Genomic DNA, 7,429 nt, shown 5'->3' with positions numbered 1-7,429 from the left:
AGCGCAATGATGGTGCCAGCTTGGGCCAGTGAAGCAACGTCCTCCACAACTAGACTGAAGAACAAAACGACAGCAACTTGTCTGTTTCCCTTCCCCCAATTCCCCAGCGTTGTTCCCTTCCCCCCAATACGCCAATAAAAAAAAATATTAAAAAAAAAGATATGGTGAATGTTTAAATTAAAAAATATATATTACAGTAAAAGACATATTGCCATTAATCCCCCTCAAAACATAACCCCTCTTTTTGAACACACTTATCCCATCATTCTTGTCACTTTCTGAAGCAGTTCTGGAAGTCCTCTTTCATGAGTGTCTTTAGTTGTGCTGTTGTGGCTGCCTCAATGTCCTGAGTCATTTTGACTTTGGGGAAGAGCCAGAAGTCACATGGTGCCAGATCCGGTGAATAAAGTGGATGAGGACACACCGTGATGTTTTTATTTGACAGAAATTGCCGTACCAGAAGCAATGTGTGACACGGAGACTTTCCGTTGTGATCAAACACTATGGTGAATACCATCGCTGAGTGCCATCCAGCGGAAATGCAGGGATCTTCAATACGGGAAGCGCATCAACTCTTACTAACAGTGTGTGACAAGTTTCAACTTGTTCCGTGCAGTCAGTCGGGTGTGAGCTACGGTTGAGAGAAGGTGTGTTTTCAAGTGTGCCGTAAATCATCCTCCATCATGACAACGCTCTGTGTTACACATCGCTTCCATGCGGGTGACAGGAAGGCACAGCTTCTGCCACCCTAGGCTGATTCATCTCAAGACTGCAGACGTGGAGCCAGCGGCAAAAGTGTTGTGGTCATGAAGCAGAACTCTGGCCAGCCAGCCGGCCACCTCCTACGTGCAGGCCACCACCAACAGTGTTGTAAGCCATGTAGTGGAGGTCACATGGTACATGATTTGTCAAAACTCATCACACTGTTCATTTAAAATGGCTACATTTTATTGCCTGAAAATTATACCTCAATAAAGTTGATTTTTAAAACATGAACGTGGGCAAAAGGTTAACAAAACCATTTCCTCTTCTGCTTGAGAATTTAACCTCCAGTTAACTCTAGCTATGTTCCCCTGGTAACCAGATAAAGGCCAAATGTCAACGGGTTAAGGAGGCAACGCTGCTTATGGTAACAGTTACCCTGTGGGTAAGGTGCAGGAGGGCTGTGGGTCCTGTGGCGACCGGGCCCCTGACAGGCTCTGAGGGGCATGTGTCGTGCCCTCCGACATGGCTATGTCTATGCGGAAGGGTGGTTTTGCTTTCTGCTCTCACCTCACATGTCTCGCAGACGAAATTACACATAAACAACCAAAATGTGGCTTATGCTCAAACTGTTCCCAAATACACCCATCATGTTGAAACAAGTTCACATTTTCAAAACAAGTGTTGTTGCAAACCTGTGGGGCTCTGGGGGGTTCCCTCCTATAACCAGCCTTTCCACGGACAGGACAAACTGAGAGTTGTGACTGCTCCAGGTAAGCATACTCGCCTATGTCATAAAGCTGCAGCACAAGCGCCCAGACTGGACGGCAGAAGTCCCTGTCTCAGGGATGTCCGCCTAGAGACAGTGCAGCAGAAAATGCTGCTGAAGGGCTCGCCACGGAGGGCTCTGAGCACTGATTGGCCTGAGGAGGTGTCCATCACACTGCCTAGCGAATGAGTTGCGATTAGAGAGGTCTTGTGTCAGAAACCCCGACTCCATGGGAGAATCTAAGACGGGATTTGGGAAAGTGTTTACTTCTGATCTGCCTGAGGGAGAAGAGAAGAGACACATACCTAGGGCCAGGCAGAAAGGGCTGGCCAAAAATGTCTCACGAAGTGACACTTCCCCAGGGAGCAAGCGGGCCAGCTACCGAGATCTGGCTGAAGCCCAGGCAAGGGAACAGCAGGCTAGACAGGCCGGCCCCAGGCCCAGTGCCCAGACCCCCACCAAGGGGCAAACGTGCAGGTGTGGGTGCTGGGGCAGCCTCTGGGCCAAGGGCAGGGAGGCCTGAGTGGCCGCAGAGAGGGCTGGCCACTCCCCTACAGGCTGAGCTCTAATCCTGTGCCAATCCTGATATCTGACACTCAGCTTGGTGACCATATCAGGACAACGTGGCGTGTGCCTGCGATCGTGAGCCTGCACTGCTCCTGCACGCGTCACAGCAGTCCTTTCTCCGTGAGCCCTGGGTGCGGGCAGAAGGCCCTGAGTCTCAGATGTCTGTAATCACGGCCGGTGTCGGGCACTGGGTGCAGGTGCTGACCTCAGCCCCGACCCTCAGATGTCACCTAACCCTAAGACAAACTGAGGGTGGGTGTTAGCCCCACGCCACAAATGAGCCGGCCCAGCCCCAACCCCACCCAGCCACAGACCATGAGCTAAGATACGAACACTGCTCTCCAGATGTAGGCCCAAATCCAGACCCCTCTCTGTTCAGGTGAGAATGCCCTTCGAAGGGTCTGTGCCATCTGGGCTGAGCTGAGGGCTGGGCAGAGGGCCCACCCACTTGTCCACTCAGGAACCAGGTCTGCCCTTGGCTGTAGGGCCGGCAAGGATCTGACACAGAGGCACCGGATCAGGCCCAGGTGTCCCAAATCAGAGGGGAGTCATGGACTAGGAGTGGGGTGGTCACAGCCCTGCTCAGGGAGACACGTGGGGAGCGGAGAAGCGTCCGGGGTAGGGGCTGGCATCCACAAAGGCACTGCGTCCGTCATGAGCTGTTGAGCGTGGAAGTGCAGGAGAGACGGAGGGGCAGGCAGGGAGGTCGGGACTTAACCTGGAGGCTGAGCGAGAAGGGAGGTGACACAGCAGGGCCAGGCGGGTCCACAGGACTCCCCGAGAGCCTTCCGAGTGCCGGTAGCGGGCTTGGGGGGCCTCATATAGACCATCCTGCAGCCCTGGGGCTCACAGACCATACAGTCATATGGACTGGTTGTTAAAAACTAGGCCAGAGCTTTAGATAAGTGTAGCGTCTGCCTGTACTCACAGCCCTCAACCTTTCCATCTCGCTCACTCAGTGGAAAAGCCAGAGCCCCATCTCAGTCCACAAAAGCCCCGCCCCCTGCCTTCCTGACCCAGTTGCTTCCTGTCTGCTCACTCTCCTCCACCTCACAGGCCTCCTTGATGATCTGCAAACATGCACTGAGACTGCCTGTGTGCCCCAGGGCTTTTGCACTGGCTGGCCCTTCTGTTGTCAGGAAGGCCCTCTGAGGCTCTGTACTGACAAAGCATCATCCCCCCTTGCTCTGCCCTCCTCCTGCTTTATTCCTCCTCATCGCAGGTGTCACCACCACCATCATCCCAACAGAACGCCAGCTCCATGGCAGCAGGGCCTCCGCTGTGTCCCCTGCACCGGAGAGAGATGGTAATCAGCACCTGCCATGGAGCAAATCCAAACGCACAGTCCTTACAGCAGCCCCGAGACGCATCGCCGCCCCGCGTTGAAGAGAAGGAAACTGAGGCATTCAGACAGTCACCTGGTGTAACTGGCAGAGCGGGACCTTCGCTCAGGCTCATCAGACCCTGGGAGCCCCCCGCCCCCCACCGCTTACCCCTATGCCCTTCTGGCCGCACCCAGGCTTGGTGAACACGCGCTGGGCAGCTCCGGCCTTAGAAACGGAGCAGAAAGGGCAGAGATCCCCTGCTTGCTCCCTGCCGTCCTCCAGGGCCCGCAGTGGCGCCTGGCGTCTGGCAGGCTTTCAGGATCCGTGGGCTGATGAGAAAATGCATTTGGCTCTTTCGCTGTGCCAGACACTGCCCTCACTGTTCCACACGCATTGCCCCATTTAAGCCTTGCCAAGAAGTAGCACGAAGGAGCATTACTACCCCATTCGACAGAAGAAGGAACAGGGGGCTGGCTGCCACGGGCCGGGACAAAGCAACAAGTGGGGCGTGTAGCCACTCTGCTGCTGCTAAAGGCGGGGCCTGGAGGCTGGAGGACTAGGAATCAACTGAGGGTCAGGGCGGGGGCGGGCAACAGGGCCTGAGGCAGGGCCTCTGGTATCTCAAGGCCTGAAGCCCCCACCATACACCTCCAGCTGCCCCGGCGCTCAGCCCACTGCCCTCCATGAGCCAACCACCGATCTTCGTGGCTTTCAGTGGCCAGCTGCATGCTGCCCTCCAAATAACGCTTTGCAAAAAGCAGAGAGGAGCTAACAACACCAAGACGTTGCTAAGGCTCCGGACCCTGACCTGCTGTCTCTGTCCTGGCCTCTGGCCCCTGAGCCCTTTGCAAGGGGCGACTGGACACCCCTGGGGTGGCTGACCAAGGTCACACTCCCTGAAGACTCTGCGTCTAGCCAAGACCTGGGGAGTCTGTGCTCTGATGACTTTACAAGGAAGCTTGTTAAACTCACAGAGAATCCCAAGCCAACATGGGTGCAAGATCACTGAAGGTCTCACCAAGCTGGCATGCCGAGCAGAGTCTAATGAGGCAAATCTGAGTGGGGAAGCGCTGTGCAAAAGCCAGTGACCTGCGGCCAGATGGGGGACCCTGACTCGGCATACGCAGGTGGGAAAACACTGAAGGCTTGCGTGCAGCAAATACCTCCTGAGCCCATGAGGGACACAAGCCCTGAGTGAACGCCGGGAGCTTCCTGTTGCTTCTGCAGGTCTGACCTCCCTGCGTTCAGGCCGTTCCAAAGCAACACCATCCAGGAGCTCAGACACAAGAGCGGGACAGAGGGGCGCGGAGGGCCGCCCATAGCTCTCACTGCCCAGACCCTCGCCCCCCGAAACTCGTGATCCAAAGTAACACGGATATGTTTTTAGATGACTCCCTTGCTTTCTGTGTTCGTGCTCTCCTCCCCCAAACTCAAACCCGAGATTTGGATGAGCATGATATAACAAAAAAGGATCAGAAAGGGCCGGCTGAGTGGCGCATCAGTTAAGAGTTGGCTTGGGACACCAGCTCTGAGCAGAAGGGCCCTGGTTCGGATCCCACATGAGGGCCAGTGACGCTGCGTCCTCTACAGCTAAGATGGCGAATAACAGTTCGACCTGGAGCTGGACTGCCGTGAGTTGCTGGCGAAGGCGTAGGCTGCAGTGGGGCTGGCCGGCAGCGGGCGTGAGCTTTCCTGAGCTGTTGTGAGCCGCTGTGAGCAGCCGTCCAATGGCCGGCGAGCGACTACCTCTCCCGGGAAGAGCGCAATGATGATACCAACATGGACCAATGAAGCGACGTCCTCCACAACTAGACTGAAGAACAAAAGCACAGCAACTTGTCTGTTCCCCTTCCCCGATTCCCCAGTAAAATTTAAAAAAGAAACAAAAAGGATCAGAAAATTGGAATGAAGAGGAAATAAGAGCAGAGAGAGCAGATGAACCTGGACAAGGTGAGGACAGCGGGTGGGGGTGGGGGGCTGCAGCTCAACCTTCTGGGAGGCCAGGCTCTTTCATGGACCTCTACTGCACACACACCCAGCTCTACCGAGAAGCTGGGGGCAGCAGAGGCACCGCAATGACCAGGTGCTGGGGACCAGTCTGCCCAGGAGCCAGGCAGTAAGAGGAGGGAGGGGAAGGGAGCCCTCAGGCCAATTGTGTGGGGACCCATTTCCTCCCTCCCCACTCACTCTGCAGACCCAGGAGTTGTGCTGGCCAGATATCTCCACCCAAGCAGCCCTTGCTGTCCCCAAAACTCACGAGTCCCTCAGGCTGATGCACTCTCTCCAGCCTTTGTCTCATCCAACCTCTCAGCAGCATTCAATGCCACTGCCACTCCGTGGCCTGTGCCCACGGCTGCGCCAGCCCAGCCTCCTCAGGCTTCTGCCCGTCCCTGTGGGCTTGTCTGCTCTGTCCTTTGCAGGCTTGTCCTATTCTGCAAGGTTCGGTGGGCCTAGATTCTGCTGTCTTCCATCCATTACTGACTCCTGGGTGACCTCATCTACTTGGATGGTGTAATATGCCATCCAAAAGCTGATGACTCCAAAGTGTGCCTTCCCAGAGTTGGAGCAGCAAGCACTGCTTCCTTGACGTGACTCCCTGGGCAGCGCCCAATCTCAGCGGCACATAAAACCTGACTCAGGATCTTTGCTCTGAGCTTGGCCTTCCTCCCTCCTGGGTCGCTGTACCCAGCAGCTCCAGCACCCACAGCAGGAGCAGTGAGGCCATCCCTGCTCTGCCCAGGCAGGAGACCAGCCCACCGGTGCCCACTAAGCTCTCGGCTCGCCCACTTCTCTGCATCCTCACCACCTGCTCAGACGGTCGCAGTGCCGCCCCCCTCAGCGGGTCTTTCCTTGCCGACCCATTCCCACACCCCTCCCCAAAGCCTTCCAAGGGCTTCCCAGGGCCCTTAGGATGGAGATCAACTTTAGTCCCCTGGCCAAGAGGGTTTGTCACAGCGGGGGCCCTTGTCCTTCCCCTCACGTATGTTCACTGCCCTTCTCTGCTCCATCACACGGCAGCTCTGCCAGTTCCTTCAGTGAGGCATCTGCCCACAGCCTCCAACAGGCTGTGCCCTCTGCTGGGAAGCTCTCCCCACACCGGAGACCACCCACATCATGGCGTCGTTACTCCACAGGGGAGGCTGTCCTGAGCTGACGGGTCTGACCCCCACAAAACCCACCCAGCCCCCTCGTGCAGCAGTCCACTCAACGTTTACATGTGATGGTCCCTGCACAGCCGTCCCCCCTCCACTGCACTGTCACTGCACTGCCTGGCAGGGACAAGGCCTGGTTATGACACGCACTGAGCCTCCAATGCCTGACACACAGTTGGTGCTCAGTGTGGTTTTTTTTGGAGGCAAGAAGCACGGGTACAAAGGAAATTAGGGACGGCGTATCAGTCAGAGTTCTTACATATTCAAAGATATTCAAAAGATATATATTCAAAAATATTTATTTAAGGGATTGGCTCACACAGTTGTGGGTGCTGGCAAGTCCAAAATCTGTAGATTTTGGCCAGCAGGCTGGAAACCCAGACAAGGTTTCTAGGACAGTGTTGAGAAAGAACGCCTTCTCCCCAGAAAACCTCACTGTTCTGACTTAGGGCCTTCAACTGACCGGGCGAGGCCCACCCACACACCTGAGTTGCCTCCTTTACTTAAAGCCAGCTGGGTGCGGCTGTTAATCACACCCACAGAATCCCTTCACACAGGCACCTGGCACCCAAGCCGAACCAAGCTGACACAGAAAATTGAACCATCGCAGATGCCATCAACCCAAGAAGCCAGCAGTGGGGCAAGCCTGGATGGGGGCAGAGGCCCGAGGAGGCCAAGCGAAGCTTATTTTCACATGCTGGAGAGAATCCCGCAGAGACGCTCTGTAAGAGATGGCGTGCGGATGGAGAGCTGCTCCACTGAAGAGACCTCGGCCCGGGTTCCCAGGGCCAGAGTGACTGCCAGGATTACAGACGGGGCGGCAGGCCCCCCATTGTGAGGTCCAGGTAGAATGCTCCAGCCCTGGCTGACCTCCAACCCTGTCCTCACCCCTACCTCTGACCAGGAGTGTGCCC

This window comes from Hipposideros armiger, unplaced genomic scaffold, assembly GCF_001890085.2.
Source record: "Hipposideros armiger isolate ML-2016 unplaced genomic scaffold, ASM189008v1 scaffold_897, whole genome shotgun sequence".
NCBI classification, from domain to species: domain Eukaryota; kingdom Metazoa; phylum Chordata; class Mammalia; order Chiroptera; family Hipposideridae; genus Hipposideros; species Hipposideros armiger.
Note: the sequence above shows the minus strand (reverse complement) of the source record.